Source organism: Perognathus longimembris, unplaced genomic scaffold (genome assembly GCF_023159225.1).
Source record: "Perognathus longimembris pacificus isolate PPM17 unplaced genomic scaffold, ASM2315922v1 HiC_scaffold_4609, whole genome shotgun sequence".
NCBI classification, from domain to species: Eukaryota; Metazoa; Chordata; class Mammalia; order Rodentia; family Heteromyidae; genus Perognathus; species Perognathus longimembris.
In genome coordinates, this window is record NW_025959945.1 from 223 (window position 1) to 20,193 (window position 19,971).

The 19,971-nt window shown below is 69.8% G+C and overlaps 1 pseudogene across 1 annotated transcript; it reads right to left on the reverse strand.

Moving 5' to 3' along the window:
- Positions 1-1,932: 1,932 nt before the first annotated feature.
- LOC125344909 lies at positions 1,933-19,514 on the reverse strand (annotated as a pseudogene). Its single transcript, XR_007209672.1, has 6 exons — positions 19,377-19,514; positions 8,876-9,105; positions 5,340-5,508; positions 3,798-3,956; positions 2,351-2,506; positions 1,933-2,056 (listed from the first exon to the last, which is right to left on the reverse strand). The product of XR_007209672.1 is annotated as a 1-acyl-sn-glycerol-3-phosphate acyltransferase gamma-like (transcript).
- Between the last annotated feature and the right edge of the window lie 457 nt (positions 19,515-19,971).

Consider the following 19,971-nt stretch of genomic DNA (forward strand, 5'->3'; position numbering starts at 1 on the left):
GAGGTGCATGCGCAGCACACAGACACACCCATGCACGCGCGTGACGCACGTACACACACACTAAACAAACTATTTGATGGGAAGTCAGAGATACCATACACACACACACACACGCATGCACACGCACGATGCATTCGCCAGCGGGGATGGCGAGCGCCCTCTTCCCCGGGACACCCCCCGGAGCCCTGGGACGGCGAGGGGAGCGCCCCTCTTCTCCCCCTTGGGAGCGGGCTGTCTCAGCGCCGGCCCCCCCCGCCCCCGCGCGCCGCCCCTCCGTGCGGCCCTCGTCCCCCGCGCTGGGCCCCGGCGCCTCCTCTCCCGCGGGCACCGCGCGTGTCTGAGGCGGGGACCACGGCCTGGGCTCGGGGCCGCCGCCCCAGGACCCGGAGGGCGCACGGTCGTGAACCGCAGCCGCTCAGCGCACGGTTTGGAAGGTGAGAGTGAGGGCTGGGACTGTGGCCTAGTGGTAGAGTGCTTGCCTCGTATACATGAGGCCCTGGGTTCGATTCCCAGCACCACATACATAGAAAACGGCCAGAAGTGGCGCTGTGGCTCAAGTGGCAGAGTGCTAGCCTTGAGCGGGAAGAAGCCAGGGACAGTGCTCAGGGCCCTGAGTTCAAGGCCCAGGACTGGCTAAAAAAACAAAACCAAACACCAATAAAAGGTGTGAGTGGAGTCGTTCTCGAAGCGCACCGCCAACCTGAGTAACTACAGCGGCAGACGAGGGGCCCCCGGGCCTGGCCGCCATGGCACAGACGGGGCCTCCACCCAGGGGCGCGGCCGTGCCTCCCGGGAGCCCGGGCAGCCTGCAGCAGCGCCTGTCTCTGCAGCGGGGCTCGGGAGCTCTGGGTCTCGGGGTGCTGCCTGTGGGCCTTGCCCGCGTCGGAATGAGCTGCGCCCAACAAGACCCCCCTGCTGGCGGCCTGAGCGCCGGGACCACGCGGCCCTCTGCCCACCCCGCGGGGGACACGCGGGCCAGCCACAGGCCCTCGGGGGACAAGGGGGGGGGCACGCGGGCCAGCCACAGCCCTCGGGGACAAGGGGGTGGGGGCGAGCGGGCCAGCCACAGCCCTCGGGGACAAGGGGGGGCACACGGGCCAGCCACAGCCCTCGGGGGACAAGGGGGGGGGGCACACGGGGCCGCCACAGCCCTCGGGGACAAGGGGGGGGACGCGGGCCAGCCACAGCCCTCAGGGACAAGGGGGGGGCGCGCGCTCCGGGCCCAGCCACACGCTGGGAGTGGCCATGGAGGATCTGCTGCCTCCCCGCGCCCCCGGGAACAGAGGGACAGGGCGGGGGAGGCCCAGGTTCAGCCCCTTCACCACCCACCGTGGGCCGTGCGTGCCTAGAGATCACCCCCGTTGTGCTCCACGCACACGCGCCACGCACAGGGTCTGTGTGTCGTACATACTACGAAATAGGTAGAAGTGGCTTCAAAAGGAGAGTCATGTGGAAAGGGCTCCGCGGGCTCCCGCCCTGGCGGAGGTGGCCGCGGGGGCCCGGGGCGGGGACACTGCGGGGCGCCCGGCGGGGGGCGGGGGACACTGCGGGGCGCCCGGCGGGGGGTGGGGAGGCCCGGCGGGGAGGCCCAGCCGCACAGCGCTGGGCTTTTCTCAGAGCCCCCAACAGCCGGGAGCCCGGAGCGGGAGGAGCCCTGAGAACAGGTCCACGCCGCCACGGAGGGCGGGGCGGGCGGGGCGGGTGGGGAAGCTCTCCCCCCGCAGTGTGGGGGCCCCGCCGAGCCCATCGAGCCCGGCCACTCGGCCACAGGCCGCGGGTCACCGCCCCCCCCCCAGAGCCAGCTCTGCCTCCAAGCTCCTCCTGCGGAGACTCGAGGGCCTCCCCCCCCCCCCCCCCCCCCCCGCACTGCAGGCGGGCGCGGCTGTCCGGGGAGGGAGGAGCGGTCACTCACGCTGGCCGGCCGGGGCCCGCGGCCTCCCGCCCTGCTCACCTCACGCACATGTCGGCCATGTACTTCTTCCCGTAGAGGATGCCCAGCAGGCGACGGGGTCTTGTTCCCCTCGGAAGTTCAGGGTCACGTCGTAGATGGCTGCAACTGCGGGAGGGGGGGCACGCGCGGCCGTCAGCCACACGGGTGGCCTGCAGCAGCCCTCCCCCAGCCCTCTCCCCCCCCCCCCCGCGGGCTGCTGCCCCCCCCACCAGGCACAGGGAGCTGGGGTGCCTCTCCCTTCCTCCCGCGCTAGATGCCGCTCTTTTCCTCGTTCCCTGACCGGCTCCGGTCCCCTTTTCCGGGTGGCGGTCACTGGGTCCGGTCACGGCTCCGGCTCCGGCCTCCCCCGGGGCCGGGGCGGGGGGGCGGGGGCGGGGCGGGGGCGGGTGGGGCACCCACCTGTGCCCCGCAGGCACTGGACGGCGGGTGGTGAAGCCCTTGGTCCGCGGCAGCAGGTGGTGCTTGAGCGGGGGCAGCCCCTTGGAGGCGGGCCACCTCCATGCTGACCCGGTGCTTGGTCTCCGTGAAGCGCGTCCCTTCGCAGTACAGGAGAACGGGGCGTGGGGGAGAACATGGGCCACAGGTCAGCGGGGGGCCGGGGGGGCCGGGGGGGGCCGGGGGGGCCGTGTCCCAGGCCTCGCGTGCTCTCGTGCGGGTCCGCAGCACTCACGCCGCCCAGTGCCTCTCTCTGGCGACAGGCACGGGTACCAGGAAATGTCACAGAGACACAAACACACAGTACAGCTTTCCTCAAAGAACCTTCTAGAAAGAAGCAAAACCCGAAGGTGACTCTGGGCATCAGAAAGTAGAATATGAGTCTCCTGTCCTCGCACCTCCCGCCTGGAGCCGTTGACCAATTCGTTTCCAAGAACAGACTAGAAAGAGGAGAAAGGACAGAGGCCACCGGCTGCGGGGAGGGGGGGGCGGGGGGGAAGGCGCCCGCCCTCTCCAGCCTGGACACCACGGGTCGGAGCTGTGGCGGGGACAGGAGGCGCAGCGCGCAAGGGAGGACGCTGAAGGAGGGGCCGAGTGTGTGTGCGTGTGTGCATGTGCATGTGTGCGTGCGTGTGTGTGCGTGTGTGTGCGTGCATGTGTGCGTGTGCATGTGTGTGTGCATGTGTGCGTGTGCATATGTGCGTGCATGTGCATGTGTGCGTGTGCATGTGTGCGCGCATGTGCATGTGTGCGCGTGCATGTGTGCGTGCATGTGCATGTGTGCATGTGTGTGTGCATGTGTGCGCGTGCATGTGTGCGTGTGCATGTAGTGTGCATGTGTGCGCGTGCATGTGTGCGTGCATGTGCATGTGTGCGTGCATGTGCATGTGTGCGTGTGCATGTGTGTGTGCATGTGTGCGCGTGCATGTGTGCGTGCATGTGCATGTGTGCGCGTGCATGTGTGCGCGCATGTGCATGTGTGCGCGTGCATGTGTGCGCGCATGTGCATGTGTGCGTGTGCATGTGTGTGTGCATGTGTGTGCGTGCATGTGTGTGCGTCGTGTGCGTGTGCGTGCATGTGCGTGTGTGTGCGTGTGCATGTGTGTGTGCGTGTGCATGTGTGCGTGCATGTGCATGTGTGCGTGTGCGTGTGTGCGCGTGCATGTGTGCATGTGCATGTGTGCGTGTGCATGTGTGCATGTGTGCGTGTGCATGTGTGTGCGTGCGTGCATGCGTGTGTGTGCGCACTCTCGCTGAGCTTGTGTAAGCCGTGCTCCGCCCCCGCCGCGGCTCCGCTCTGGCTCTGGCTCTGGCGGCCGAGCGCAAGGCTGCAGCGTCTCGGCCGCGGGATCACGGGCTGCGCCCTTCCCCCCCCCCCCAGCTGGGCCGCGCGGCGGCGGGGTGCACTCACCCACATGTACTCGGGGTAGTCGGCCAGGCGCTTCAGGCCCTCCATGACCGTGTCGCGGTCCTCCTCCACTTCCGCTTGCAGAACACGATCTCCAGGAAGTACCACGTCCAGCCGATGAGCGGCACGTACAGCAGCTCCTTCTTGGCCAGCACTTTGGAGCTCTGGGGGGCGGGGGGGGGGGTCAGGGGGCGGTGGGGGCCCGGGCTCCGGCCTGGCGTGCGTGCCGCCGGGATAAGGATGACCCGGGGGCGGGGGGCTCCATCCTAGAGATGGGGACCCCGAGCGGGGTGCAGAGCCCACGGGGCCCGGCTGTCGAGGGGCCCAGCCTTCACTTTAAATCGTGCCCGAGGCCGTGCAAGCCAGACCAAGTCCTTCTGGGGCACTGGGGGGTGGCGTCACGGGAAGAAGGGGCACCGTGAGAAAGGGGGGTCACGGCCTGGGAGGCAAGCTCAGGACTGCGCCTGCGCCGGGGGCGGCCACGCCCTGCCCAGCTCAACCGAGTCAGACCGGGCACCTCCCAGGACGGCTGCGCCCTGCGGTGGGACCCACAGTCTCCTGAGAGGACCCGGGCCCCACCTGCCATCCGCACCCCTGCAGCCCCTCCCAGGACCCCGTGTCCCCGCCAGCCCCCCCGAGACCCCATGTTCTCCCCCTCAGCCCCTCCTGGGACCCCATGTCTCCCCCCCTCAGCCCCCCCGGAACCCCGTGCTCACCCCCCGCCCCCCCCCGGGCCCCCGTGCTCACCCCCAGCCCCCCCGGCCCCCGTGCTCACCTCCAGCCCCCCCCGGCCCCCGTTGGCTCACCTCCAGCCCCCCCAGGCCCCCGTGCTCACCCCCAGCCCCCCCGGCCCCCCCCCGTGCTCACCCCCAGCCCCCCCGGCCCCCGTGCTCACCCCCGGCCCCCCCCCGGCCCCCGTGCTCACCCCAGCCCCCCCCCGGCCCCCGTGCTCACCCCCGGCCCCCCCCCGGCCCCCGTGCTCACCCCCGGCCCCCCCCCGGGCCCCGTGCTCACCCCCAGCCCCCCCAGGCCCCCGTGCTCACCCCCACCCCCCCCGGCCCCCGTGCTCACCCCCAGCCCCCCCCCGTGCTCACCCCCAGCCCCCCGGCCCCCGTGCTCACCCCCAGCCCCCCCCCGTGCTCACCCCCGGCCCCCCCCGGCCCCCGTGCTCACCCCCCGGCCCCCCCCCCGGGCCCCGTGCTCACCCCCGGCCCCCCCGGCCCCCGTGCTCACCTCCAGCCCCCCCCGGGCCCCGTGCTCACCCCCGGCCCCCCCCGGCCCCCGTGCTCACCTCCAGCCCCCCCCGGCCCCCGTGCTCACCCCCGGCCCCCCCCCGTGCTCACCCCCGGCCCCCCCCCCCGGCCCCCGTGCTCACCCCCGGCCCCCCCCCCGGGCCCCGTGCTCACCCCCGGCCCCCCCAGGCCCCCGTGCTCACCTCCAGCCCCCCCCGTGCTCACCTCCAGCCCCCCCCGGCCCCCGTGCTCACCCCCGGCCCCCCCCCGTGCTCACCCCCCGCCCCCCCCCCCCCGGCCCCCGTGCTCACACCCCAGCACTCCGAAGCGCTCACACATGGTCCACCCGCACAGGAAGTCGATCTCGAAGTTGTGGTTGAGGATGATGACCACGTGCTCCTTGCCGAAGTGGCTCACGGTGTCGCGGTCGGTGAAGAGCGTGCACTCGGTGCAGGACCACCACTCCAGCAGCATCACCAGCTCTGCGGGGGCGGCGGCGTGAGAGCCGGCCCGCCCCGCCCCTCCCCGCCGCCGGCTGGGGCGCCCCACGCGCTCCGAGGGTCCCCCGGGAGACAGAGGGGTGCCCCACTGTGCCACCCACCGCGGGCTCCGTGGCGCCACGCAGCCACCCACGACGGGGGGGGGGGCCGGGAGGGGGGAGCCAGGGGTGGGGGCGAGAGCTGCCACGTGATGGGGCAGGCCCACGACCGCGTGGCAGTTCCCCTCCCCATCGCGTCCTTGCCCGGCCTGGGCGAGCTGCAGGGGGCTCCCCGCCCACCACCACCGGCACCGCGGCCACGCTGCCCAGAGCCTGGGGGACCGTCCCCCCCCACCGGCCGGCACGCACCACAGCCCGCCCGCAGCCCCGGCCTGGGCTCGGCCCTGGGAGGGGAGCACGCCGCCCGCCCGGGCATGCAGCGGGGCCCCTGGGGGCTCGCGCCATCGGGAGGTCTGGACAGGCCCATGGTAAGAACTGCGTGTGTGTCTGGCAAGAGGCTGTGTGTGGGGGGGTGCGTGTGTGTATGCATGCGTGTGTGTGCACAAGTGTGTGTGCATGTGTGTGCATGTGTGCGTGTGTGTGCATGTGTGCGTGTGCGTGTGTGTGCATGTGTGCGTGTGCGTGTGTGCATGTGTGTGGCAGGGTTGGCGGTGGGCCCGGGGGGGGGAGGCCAGGGCCAGGGAAGGCCGTGGGGCTCGGCGGGCCCCGGGCCAGGACACCCACGCGACCACAGCCCCCCGCCAGCCGAGCGGAGCAGCGCAGACCCCGCGGCCCGCCACCGCCCATGCCAGGACGAGTCCCACACGGCCCAGAGGCCCGGAGAGGGGCCAGGGTGCTAGAGGCAGAGCTCCACCTCGGGTGCCAAGGCTGAGCTAAGTCAGGCAGGGGAGCGGCACTGAACTGCGCAACTCTAAGCAGGCAACACAGGCCTGACCGCCCCGGCCTCCCCAGAAGGCGCTGGGGACACCGGAGGGGCACTGGGAGTCCCCCGGCGACGGGCACGTGGGGGCACTGCTGCGCCCCATCCTGGGGGAGCAGCACAGGCTGCGGACACCCCTTCCGGCAGGAGACGGCCGCGCGGGCCACCCCCGCGTAGGACAGGAGGGGCGGGCAGTGCGACAGCTGCTGAGACGTCTCCTGCCGCCCCCCAACGCCGGGGCCCCATGCTGCCGCTCCCCAACGCCGGGGCCTCACGCCGGCCACTCCCCAACACCGGGGCCCCATGCTGCCGCTCCCCAATGCCGGGGCCCCATGCTGCCGCTCCCCAATGCCGGGGCCCCATGCTGCCGCTCCCCAGCACCGGGGCCCCACGCCCTGCCGCTCCCCAATGCCGGGGCCCCATGCTGCCGCTCCCCAATGCCGGGGCCCCATGCTGCCGCTCCCCAATGCCGGGGCCCCATGCTGCCGCTCCCCAGCACCGGGGCCCCACGCCCTGTGCTCCCAGGACTTCCGTGTGCACAGCCATGGGCACAGCACACACCTCCTAAAGGATCGTCTCAGAACACACAGACATGGGGCTGGGGATATGGCCTAGTGGCAAGAGAGCTTGCCTCGTATACATGAGGCCCTGGGTTCAATTCCCCAGCACCACATATACAGAAAACGGCCAGAAGTGGCGCTGTGGCTCAAGTGGCAGAGTGCTAGCCTTGAGCAAAAGGAAGCCAGGGACAGTGCTCAGGCCCTGAGTCCAAGCCCCAGGACTGGCAAAAAAGAAAAAAAAAAATGCTAGAACTCTACTAGAACAACCTGGAAGAGGCCCCATCAGGGGACCAGAGCGCCGAAGATCCTGCCAGCAGGTTACTCTGAAGCGAATCAGAGTCTCTCTGTGCAGTGAACACATACATTATACATTGTAATTTTGACCCCAGTCATGTGTATAAAGTTAGTCATTTTCTGACTGGCAAAAAAAAAATGCTAGAAATGCAAAAGAACAACACCAACAAAAAGGATTGGGAAAGTTGTTCTTTGTTCTTTCCTTTGTTCCCTTCCTTCCTTCCTTTCTTCCCTTCCTTCCTTCCTTTCTTCCCTTCCTTCCTTCCCTCCCTCCCTCCCTTCCTTCCTTCCTCTCCCCCCATCCCTTGCTCCCTTCCTTTCTTTCTGCAGTACTGTGTTTAAACTCACACTTGCTAAGCAGGTAGACTACCACTTGAGCAGGTGGACTTCCTCTGCTTTTGTTATTTGGGGGATGGGGTCTGGTGCTGTTTGCTGGTCTTGGACTAATAAGCCTATACCTACTCGCTCGTGGCTGGGATTCAGGACAAGAACTGCCACTCGGCTTACTCTTCATGTGTTTTGTTTTCGTTTGTCAGTTGTGGGGCTTGAACTCAGGGCCTAGGTGCTGCTCCTGAGCTCTTTGTCTTCAGCTCAAGGCCAGCGCTCTACCACTTGAGCCACAAGAGCCCTTCTGATATTCTGGTGGTTAATTGGAGATAAGCGTCTCCATGGACTTTCCTGCCAGGCTGGCTTTGAACTGCGATCCTCAGATCTCAGCCTCCTGAGCAGCTAGGGCTACAGCTGTGAGCCACTGGTGCCCGGCCTCTTTACGTTTTTGATAGTGTCTCACTATATAGCCCAGGCAGGCCTCAAACTGACTACGTAGCCGAGGCTGGTTTGAACCCAGCTCTGCTTGTGCGTATATATGTATAAATACGTGTACATGCATATGCGTGCGCACGTGTATACGTGTAGCTCAGCCGGGTGGGGATTAAAGACCTTCCTGCCTCTACCTCCTAAGTGCCGGGATGGGAAGATGGCGGTCCGCAGCACGGCCAGCTCTCCCTTGTCTCGGCGGGTGCGCGGGCGACCCCTGTAGAGACCAGGCGGGACCGGGTTCCACCAGGGGCCGCCCCAGCGCGGGAAGGACGCCCGCGCGGGGCGCCTCTGGGCCTCGCCGCGTGGTTCTTACTTTGTGGCGTGAGGCGGACGCGGAGTCAGCTGAGTTCCTGTCGGCCCGACGGGCGCCTGGTGCACTCCCACGCGTGTGAGCCACGTGCACGGTGCTGCCGGGCCGTGTGGACACACACGTCCAGACAGACGGCCGCGCCGGCACGCACGGCTCCCGGGGGGCAGGTGCGCGTGCTCGGCCCCCGCGCCCGCTTCCTGAGCGGGGACGGCCGTGGGCCCCGGGCCGGGCGCCGCGCTCCTCCCTCTGGCCGGCTTGCACCCGGGCGCCGCCTAGCGAGCCACGGTGACTCCACGGGCCGGGCAGCCCCCGGGCCGGCCGGCGCCGCCAGAGGGCGTCCTCTTTCAGGGACGGGGCCCGGGCTCGGCCCCCTCCTCGCTCGGCTCAAGCCCGCGCCCCTCCCCGGCGCCGCGGGGCGTGGCCACCCCGCATTGTGGGGGACACTCACGGCTCCAGAGCGAGTAGGCCAGACGGCAGTTGACGCGGCGGTACAGCCGCTTGCTGACGGGCCAGAGCGCCAGCGTGCACAGCTGCGTGAAGTTGATGATCAGGCCGCTCACCACGAAGACGAAGCCGATGAGCAGGTGCACCACGAACTGGGTCTTCAGGTAGGCGAGCAGGCCCATGGTCGCGGCTCAGGGGCGGGCGCAGGGCCCCTCGCTGAGCACGGCTGTCCTGCGGGCACAGGGCGGAGGGTCGGCGGCGGGCGCCAGGGCACACGGGGCCGCGGCCGGCAGCCCCCGACGGCCGGGGGAGGACGCCGCGCCCGCCCCGCCCCGCCCCGCTCCCGCCTCGCCAGCCGCTTCCACAAACAACACACAGCGCGCGTGTGTCGTCGCCGCCACCCGTGGCACGCGAGTGTGCCTCGCACACCACACCTGCCACACAGAGCTCAGACTGCCCCCACGGCACACGGCACACAGTACACGGCTCATAATATACACGCAAGCACACGCTGCACGCACACCGCACACCACGCGGTTCACACTACAGACACAGCTCACGCTGCGTGCATAGCACACACGACACACCGCACGGCTCACACCAAGGGCGCAGCGCACACAGCTCACACTGCGCACACAGCTCACACTGCGCACACAGCTCACACACAGCTCACACTGCACACTGCGCACACTCACACACTGCACACACAGCACACACACAGCTCACACTGCACACTGCGCACACTCACACACTGCACACACAGCACACACACAGCTCACACTGCACACTGCGCACACTCGCACACAGCACACACACAGCTCGCACTGCACACTGCGCACACTCGCACACAGCACGCCCGCGCCTCTGACGGGTCAGCTCCGCTCCTCCCGAGGCCTCGGCAGTGCAGCCACGTGGCTTCTGGCCTGGGGGCCCGGGGCCATGGGTCTGGGGTGCACGGCGGTCCCCCTGAACTGAGGTCACGCCCCGCAGTCTGGACACGCGCTGTGACCCCGCTGCCTGCCAGGGCACCGGGTGTGGGTCACGCCACGCACACGCCTGTGCGCGTTCAGACCCCGTGCGCGTGGTGCACCCTGAGGAATCTACTCCACCTCGGCCCTCAGTGTCACCACTGTGGCCACGCGGGGCCAGTCACCAGACGGCCCGCCCGGGCCCCCCCGGGCCTCGGGGCCTCGGCAGCGGGCGTCCCCCCGCCCCCCGCTGCCCTCCCCCTCAGAGGCCGGGGCCGGCTTCCCGGGTCAGGTCTCGGGGTCTAACCACGAAGCCGGCACACCGTGGGCCTGGAGTGCCAGCTGGGGCCCAGAGCTCGGTCCTGCGGCCCGACGCCCCTGCCCAGTGCGCCTGGCCGCTTGCCGGGCCGGTCTGCAGGGCCCCCGCACAGGCCCCGCACGCACGCACGCACCCCAGGACCCGCGGGGGGCCGGAACACACTGCCGAGTCCATCCTCAGGAGCGTCCGTCTCCCCGGGCCGCTCCGCTGCTGCTCTCGGGAGGCGCTTCCGACGGCCACCCACAAGCCACCCCACGGTACAGCGGGCCCGGCGGGGCGCCCTGCCGTCCTCCTGCACCCTGCTGCCCGGCCCCAGAGGGTGCGGACCTGCGGCCTCACCTCCTCCAGCCCGCACGCGCAGGGTCTGCCTCCACGCCCTCTCACCCATCAGAGCAGGGGTGTGAGGGGGGCCTGGACAGGGACCCCTCGAAACAACCCGGCGCCGGCGGCTCACGCCTGTAGCGCCAGCTACTCAGGAGGCTGAGATCGGAGGATCGTGGTTTGAAGCCAGCCTGGGCAGGAAAGCGCCTGAGGCTGTCAGTCCGAATGAATCCCCCCAAACTGGAAGCGGGGCTGTGGCTCCAGGGGCAGAGCACTAACCTCAAGCAAAGATGCTCGGAGTCAGCGCCCAGGCCCCGAGTTCAGGCCCCCGAGCCAGCACGCGCACACAGGTCCTTTCTCTAGACCATTGCCACATCTACAGTGGTGCTGACATAAGATCTCGCTACGGGGCCCGATCTGGCCCCAAACTTGCGCCCCTCCTGCCTCAGCCTCCAAAGGGCTGGGATGGCGGCCCACGCCACCATAACGGTGCACGCGCAGGGTTTAGAATCCAAGTTTACATGCGCGAAGGGATGCCGAGCTCTGAGCGCCCGAGACACGGGGCGGGTGGGCGGAGCAGCCCTTGGGCGGAGGGCAGGGTGGCCGGGCTCGCAGGGGTGGGGGTGGCGGGCAGGCGGAGGGCCAGCGCTGCCGCTGAGCCCCACCAGCCCCCCGCACACCGTGAGCCTCACCCTGACCGCCCACAGCTCCAGCCAGGGCCCCACAGCCGTCCTCCCTCCCCCCTCTCCTCCCCTCCCCTCTCCTCTGCCCCCCCCCCCCGTGGGAAGCAGCCCTGTGGAGGGGCTCAGGAGGCCCGGCCAGCCCACCACGCCTGGGGGGCCTCATCCGCCCGCCACCCTCACGCCGCCACCTCACATCAGTGGGTCCCCCAGAACAGGGAGCCCCAGGACCCAGCATGTGGGTTTGGAGACAGCGCGCCTGGGAGGATTGGGGACCGGGGCGTGACGAGGGTGTGTCGGCAGCACCCGAGGCCAGGGAGACACGGCCAGGGAGCAGAGGCCAGGGAGACACGGCCAGGGAGCAGAGGCCAGGGAGCAGAGGCCAAGGAGACACGGCCAGGGAGCAGAAGCCAGGGAGCAGAGGCCAGGGAGACACGGCCAGGGAGCAGAGGCCAGGGAGCAGAGGCCAGGGAGCAGAGGCCAAGGAGACACGGCCAGGGAGCAGAAGCCAGGGAGCAGAGGCCAGGGAGCAGAGGCCAGGGAGACACGGCCAGGGAGACACGGCCAGGGAGACACGGCCAGGGAGCAGAGGCCAGGGAGCAGAGGCCAGGGAGCAGAGGCCAGGGAGCAGAGGCCAGGGAGACACGGCCAGGGAGCAGAGGCCAAGGAGACACGGCCAGGGAGCAGAGGCCAGGGAGCAGAGGCCAAGGAGACACAGCCAGGGAGCAGAGGCCAGGGAGTAGAGGCCCGGGAGCAGAGGCCAGGGAGCAGAGGCCAGGGAGCAGAGGCCAGGGAGCAGAGACCAGGGAGCAGAGGCGGACCGCTCTGCCCACACCGGGCTTAGCAAGGCGGCGCCCGCAGCCCTGACCACACAGCCAGACCCCGACGGCCCCCCGTCAACACAAAGCCCCCCAAGCCTGAGTGAGCACACGGCACTGCCGAGGCACACACACACACACCAACCACGCACACACACCAGCTACACACACACACCAACCACACACGCTCACACCAGCTACACACCAACCACACACACACCAGCTGCACACCCACCACACACACCAAACACGCACACACTCACACCAGCTACACACCCACCACGCACACACCAACCACACACATGCTCACACCAGCTACACACCAACCACACACACCAACCACACACATACCAGCTACACACCAACCACACACACGATCACACCAGCTACACACCAACCACACACACACCAACCACGCACACACCAGCTACACACCAACCACACACCAACCACACACACGATCACACCAGCTACACACCAACCACACACGCTCACACCAGCTACACACCAACCACACACGCGCTCACACCAGCTACACACCCACCACACACGCGCTCACACGCAGCGAACAGCCACAGCCAAGTGGCTCGCGCGTCGCGGTGGCTTCCTGGCAGCCGTGACAGCTGCTCCCGGAGAGCGGGTGGGCTCGCTTCCCGAGGGGTGGGTGGCTCGCAGCCCCTGGCCTCCTGACAGGAACGAAGTTCACACGCAAGTCCACGACCCCCTCCTCCCGTGGAAGGTGGGGGGGGGAGGGAGGACCGTCTGTGCACAGCGTGTAGATGATGGGGGGGGGGGCGCTGGGCTGGGGAGGCGGAGCCAGAGCCAGGGGGAGGCACGGGGCAGCCGGGGTCCTGTCCTCCGGGGGTGCACAGGGCGGGGCGCCCACAGGTGTCCTGCACGGACGGCCCTGGCCAGGACGACCGCGCGCGGCTCCCTGAACGCACGCGCCGGCCGCCCCCCGCCACGCGGCCTCGGAGCCGGGCCGGGCACGGGCCGCACGCCGGCCGCTTCCGCTTCCTGTCCGGGCATCCACTCAGCCCGGAAGAAGAGAGTTCCCCACGCAGAAACCGGGCCAGCAGGGTGGACGGGGAACGGACGATCAATCCCCCAGAGCCTCGACAGCAGAACCGCCCCAAGACGACCCCGAGACAGCGCCGCCAGCGCCGCGACGGCGCCCGGCACCCTACGGCACATTCGCAGCGCACGGGCCCGCGGCCACGGCCCCCGGGGCCACCGCCACGCACGGCACGGAGGGCACGGACGGCACGGAGGGGAGGGCATGGCACGGCACGGAGGGGAGGGCACGGCACGGAGGGCACGGACGGCACGGCACGGCACGGCACGGAGGGGAGGGCACGGCACGGCACGGAGGGGAGGGCATGGCACGGCACGGAGGGCACGGACGGCACGGAGGGGAGGGCACGGCACGGCACGGCACGGCACGGAGGGGAGGGCACGGCACGGCACGGCATGGCGGGGAGGGCACGGCACGGAGGGGAGGGCACGGCACGGCACGGCACGGCACGGCACGGAGGGGAGGGCACGGCACGGCACGGCACGGCACGGAGGGGAGGGCACGGCACGGCACGGCATGGCGGGGAGGGCACGGCACGGAGGGGAGGGCACGGCACGGCACGGCACGCCCCCCGCGCGGTCACTGCCCCCTCCCCCGGGCACAGCACGCCCCCACGCGGTCACTGCCCCCTCCCCCGCGCCCCAGCACGCCCCCACGCGGTCACTGCCCCCTCCCCCGGGCATAGCACGCCCCCACGCGGTCACTGCCCCCTCCCCCATCGCAAGGCACAATCGCAGCACAACCGCTGCACACTCACGACACAAGCACGTGCACGGAGCAATCACGGGCCGAGCGCAGGAGAGTCACGTTCCCTTCGGGGCGATGGTGTGGAGGCCCGGGGTCCCCCGCCCCCCCGACTCGCATCCCGCCGGTCACCTTCCCGCGCCGGGCAGAGTGTGCAGTGGCACCTTCACTCAGCCCGGCCGCCAGTGCACCCCCCCACCGCCAGTGCACCCCCCCCCACCACCACAACCAGCAGGGATGGCCGGGCCAGAGGGGAGCGCGGGCTAGAGCCGCCCCCCCCCCGCAGGGGCGAGGCAGGGGACTGGGGAGGGCTGACTCCGGTCTCCTAGGAGCAGGCCCCTTTGGAAAGGGAAGGCGCCTGAGTCCATTTGTCTGGGTTCCCTCTGGCTGCACCCCACAGAGCGGCCCTGCCTGGGCGTCATTTCCCCAGGGACGGCAGGCGGTGCGCAGGGTCGGGGCGCGGGCGAGGGCGTCCCCCTCTGCGTCCCCCTCCGCGTGCCCCTCCGCGTGCCCCTCCGCGTCCCCCTCCGTCCCCCTCCGCGTGCCCCTCCGCGTGCCCCTCCGCGTCCCCCTCCGCCGCCCTGCGTGTGGAAAGGAGTTGTCGCCGGCCCTGGCTCTGCCCTCCTCAGCTGTGAACTCGCCCGGCGTCTCCCCGTCCCCGGCTCCCCCTCACTTCCCAAAGCGTCGTGAAGGGCGCTGGTGTCCTGTCGTTCCCCTCGTCACCCCGCTTCTGCCCCCGTGGGGCTCGGCCGGGCCCCCCCGCGGGGCAGCTGGGAAGCAGCCCCCCTCCCCCGCCCCCGCGGGGACCCCAGCGGCTCCCCGGCTCCTCACCTGTCTCTCCTGGCCCTCGGCCTTAGCTCGGGAAGTGGGGGGCCGGGCCGGGCGGAGGGGCTCGCGGCAGCGCGGCTGAGCCGGCGGCGGGCGGGCGGACGCGGGAGGCAGTGACCCCGCAGCCTGCTCCGGGAGCCCAGGGCGCCCGCTTGCCAAGTGGGTGAAATGTCAGGCGGCGGTGCCGCCAGCTCGGGTTCACACTTGGCACCCGAGGCGGCGCGGCCTGGGGAGGGCTTGGTGAGGAGCCCGGCGGGCAGGAGGGGCCCCCAGGAGGCCCGCCCCCCGCTGCGCCCCTCACCAGGGCTCCCGGATGCCGGTGCGCCCTCACCCAAGCGGCTCCACACAGCGCTCAGCCCCCTGGCCCGGCTACGAGTACCGTGCCCTCCCCACAGCCTTGTCAGCGAGCCACGGCGGAGCAGCGGCGGGGAGGGCGGGGGTGGACGGGGGGGGTGGACGGGGGGGGGCTCTCTCTGGACGGTGGCCCCTCGCCCAGCCCGAGGGCGGCTCCGGGCGGCCCTGCCCACACGCACGGCCGGCCTGGCACAGGGGCTGGCGACGGAGCGGGGCGGCGGGCACTTCCCGCTCACGTCTGAGCCCCAGGGGCCGCCCCCCCCCCCCCCCGCCCTGGAGGGGACCGGCCCAGGCCACCCGGGGCCACCAGGCTGCCAAACTTAGGGCGTCCCTGACGGAGTCCAGTGCTCCTGCCTCCCCCAAACCCAGTTATCCACATGGCTCCGGGTCAGCCCACAAGCCCCTACCTTCTGGAAGTTTCCTGGACATAGGACAAGGACGGCTAAGTGGCACTGGGGACAGCGCCCTGCCCCCCCCCTCCCCCCGACGTCGCCGCGCGTCTGGGAGTCTCGCTCGTCGGGAGGCTGGGAGCCGAGCGGCGCAGTTCGAAGGCAGCTCAGCCACAGGAGCCGGGGAGACGCTTACCCCCACGGAGCGGCACAAGAGCCGGGGAGACGCTTACCCCCACGGAGCAGCGCCCGGCCGGGGAGACGCTTACCCCCACGGAGCAGCGCCCGGCCGGGGAGACGCTTACCCCCACGGAGCAGCGCACGGCCGGGGAGACGCTTACCCCCCACGGAGCAGCGCACGGCCGGGGAGACGCTTACCCCCACGGAGCAGCGCCCGGCCGGGGAGACGCTTACCCCCACGGAGCGGCGCCCGGCCGGGGAGACGCTTACCCCCCACGGAGCGGCACAAGAGCCGGGGAGACGCTTACCCCCACGGAGCAGCGCACGGCCGGGGAGACGCTTACCCCCACGGAGCGGCGCACGGCCGGGGAGACGCTTACCCCCACGGAGCGGCACAAGAGCCGGGGAGACGCTTACCCCCACGGAGCGGCACAAGAGCCGGGGAGACGCTTACCCCCCACGGAGCAGCGCCCGGCCGGGGAGACGCTTACCCCCACGGAGCAGCGCACAGCCGGGGAGACGCTTACCCCCACGGAGCAGCGCACAGCCGGGGAGACGCTTACCCCCACGGAGCAGCGCCCGGCCGGGGAGACGCTTACCCCCACGGAGCGGCACAAGAGCCGGGGAGACGCTTACCCCCACGGAGCAGCGCACGGCCGGGAGACGCTTACCCCCACGGAGCGGCGCCCGGCCGGGGAGACGCTTACCCCCACGGAGCAGCGCCCGGCCGGGGAGACGCTTACCCCCACGGAGCGGCGCACGGCCGGGGAGACGCTTACCCCCACGGAGCGGCACAAGAGCCGGGGAGACGCTTACCCCCACGGAGCGGCACAAGAGCCGGGGAGACGCTTACCCCCACGGAGCAGCGCCCGGCCGGGGAGACGCTTACCCCCACGGAGCAGCGCACGGCCGGGGAGACGCTTACCCCCCACGGAGCGGCGCACGGCCGGGGAGACGCTTACCCCCCACGGAGCGGCGCACGGCCGGGGCGGAGGCGTGGCCGGGGCAGAGAGCCGGCCTCCGGTGCAAAGACCGTGCGCGAGCACGAGGCCCCGAGTTCAAGCCCCAGGACGGGCACCCAAAGAAAAGGGGGCGTCGGAGACGCAGACGCGCACGGCGGCAGCTGGGCCGGCTCCCCGAGCCCCGAGGGGCGCGTCCCTGGCCTCCGTGCCCCAGCGCAGGGCGAAGGGCCGGGGGGGGGGGCTGCGCGCGTGGCAGCCGGGCCACGGACAGCGCCGACCGCACAGGACGGGCGTGGAGCCGCCCCGCCCAGAGGCTGAGGGGAGGACAGACAGACCCCCCCAAACACAGGAGCCCTACCCCCCCACCCCACACACACGGAGGACCCGGCCCCCCCCACGGACGGACCGTGCGCCCGGGAAGCACCCGCCCAGAGCGGGCCCTGGAGATGGGCTGGAGCGGCGGGGGGCGGGGGGGGGGGTGGAGGGGCGGGGGGTGGAGGGGCGGGGGGCGGAGGGGCGGGGGGGGAGGGGCGGGAGGGGCCCAGGCTCCGGGAGTCCCGGGTGACCGGCTGCTCTCCACCCCTGTGTCACGCGGGGAAGTCGGCACTTGGTTCCGGGACGAGGAGACCTTGGCAGTTTAGCGTCCCAAACGCTCCTTCAAAGGGGCCCCAGAGACTCGGGAGGCTGAGGTCTGAGGGTCGTGGTTCAGAGCCAGTCCGGGCAGGGAAGCCTGTGAGACTCTCACCTTCAATTAATCACAGAAAAGGCCAGAAGAGGCATTTGTGGCTCAAGGGGTAGATAGAGCACGAGACTAGAGTGAAAGGAGCCCAGGGACAGCGCCCAGGCCCAGAGTTCAAGTTCTAGGACTGGCAAAAACCATACAAAACAAAAAACAAAGGTGCTTGGGCTGGGAATGTGGCCTAGTGGTAGAGCGCTCGCCTCGCATGCATGAAGCCCTGGGTTCGATTCCTCAGCAACACATATACAGAAAAAAGCGGGAAGTGGCGCTATGGCTCAAGTGGTAAAGTGCTAGCCTTGAGCACAAAGAAGCCAGGGACAGTGCCCAGGCCTTGAGTTCAAGCCCCAGGACTGGCAAAAAAAGGAGGAAGCAGCAGCAGTGCTCAGGCCCTGAGTTCAAGCCCCAGGACTGACAAAACAAACAAACAAACAAAAAGAAATAAAAAGTGGTAATGCAAAAAAATTATAATCAGCACCAGGTGCCATCTTCTACCACGGGTTTAACAGGGCGCTTGTGATGTCTTCCTTTTCCTCTTCTCCTCCTCTTCCTCCTCCTCAAGACCAGGGGCTTCCCGACTCAGGACTAAAGCTTCCTTTCTGAAGTTTCCCCAGCAATTCATCTTAAGAAATTTTATGTGATACTCTTTCTCTGAAGTCTTTTCCCTGTGCCAGGAGTGGGACTCGAACTCAGGACCTCTTGCTCTCCTGCTGGAGACTGGCGCTTGCTGTCACTTGGCTGTATCCACGTCTGGCATTTCGGTGGTTCACTGGAGATGAGTCTTCTGAACTTTGCTGCCAGGCTGGCTCCGAACCGCAATCCTCGGCTCTCCTGAGTGGCCGGGATGGCCGGCGGGGGCCACCGGGCGAGTCCTGGCTGGCTTTGAACCAGCGTGCCCAAAGATTCACTGCATTCCTCAGCCTCACCGGGGTCATTGGTTCCTCAGTGTCACCCGCGTCGTTCCTCAGTGTCACCGAGGTCATTCCTCAGTGTCACCCGTGTCATTCCTCAGTGTCACGCAGGGTCATTCCTCAGTGTCACCCGGGGTCATTCCTCAGTGTCACCCGGGTCATTCCTCAGTGTCACCGAGGTCATTCCTCAGTGTCACCCACGTTGTTCCTCAGTGTCACCCGTGTCATTCCTCAGTGTCACCTGAGGTCATTCCTCAGTGCCACCTGGCATCATTCCTCAGTGTCACTTGTGTTGTTCCTCAGTGTCACCTGGGGACATTGGTTCCACTGTGTCACCCGGGGTCATTGGTTCCTCTGTGTCACCTGGGGTCATTGGTTCCTCGGTGTCACCCGGCTTGTTCCCGGCGTCACCCGGGCGCTGGCAGGTCCTGTGTCAGGAGCACGGACGCCCAGCCCTGGGCTCCCCCCGTTTCCGGGTCAGGGGCACGGACGCCCAGCCCTGGGCTCCCCCCGTTTCCGGGTCAGGGGCACGGACGCCCAGCCCTGGGCTCCCCCCGTTTCCGGGTCAGGGGCACGGACGCCCAGCCCTGGGCTCCCCCCGTTTCCGGGTCTCGGGGGGTGAGGTGCTGTTTTGAATTTCAGCTTCTTGCCTGACACCCCGACTCCGCTTCCGGAGCCGCAGGGCGACCTGAGGACAAACAAGGAGCGCGCGTCTGGGCGTCGGCGGAGGGACGCACGGCCCACCCTCGCCGGACGCCACCCCGGCACCCCGCGCGCGCTCTCCCGGCGGATCGCCCTTCACTCACCCTCGTGGGCATTTGTGAGACTGCCTCACTTAGCGATCACCCCCAGGAAGGACTGCCGGCCAGGTCCCTGGAGACGGGAGTCTCCCGGACTCGCCTGCGGGGACCGGCTTCACCTCGAGACCCTCGGAGCTCAGGCTCCCGAGCGGCCGGGACGACAGGCGCCGCCCACGGACCGGCTTTGAAGAGCATCAGGGGCGGGCGGGGCTCAGGGCGATGGGCAGGGCCCGCGTCAGCGTGGCCGCCGTTCCGGACCAGGGCAGAGCCACGTGGCCCTTGCCGTCTCCCCGCTGGAGCCCGGGCAGGGGGCTGGGAGGCCCCGCTGCGGGGCCGCGGTGCCCTTCGTGGGCCTCCTCGGTGCCAAGGGCGCTCGACCTGCTGGTTCCGCCTTTCCACGGAGCCTCGTGAGCACGGTGGGGCACAGGTGTGCAGGGCTGGGCTGAGCAGAGGGGCGTGGGAGGGGCGGCTTGTGGCAGGAGTTGGGGCGTTTTCTTACACACCCTGGTTGGCTCTGGGAATCGCACACTCACATCTGAAGCAAGGCTGGCTGAGGAAAACGTGGTCCATCCTGGAGACCCGTCTAGCAAGCCCCCCGGAGCTGCCCCGGGGGCTGTCGGCCCGCGCTGGCCACTCAGCCTGAGTCACGGTGGGCCACCGCACCTGCCGTCCGCCCGGGCCAGGCCAGCCCCACGAGTCCAGAAGTTACAAAGAAGCGTGTGGTCCCTCCCCGGGGTGGGGTGACCACACCGGGCCCGGTGTCCTCGGCTCACCAGGACTAAGCTCCCCGCCTGCCCCGGCGTCCAGTACCGGCCTCCCTTTGGGATGATGGCGTTTGGAGGACCCACAGACAGACGGGCCCGCTGCCCCCCTGCAGCCTGCGGTCATTAGGACGGAGGACATAATCGGATCTACAGAGAGAGCCGCCCTGCAGACGGGGACCCCGCCCGACAGGCGCAAGGCCAGCTACCTAGTGAGACATGCAGAGGGCCGGGCCGCCTCCCAGGACACACCC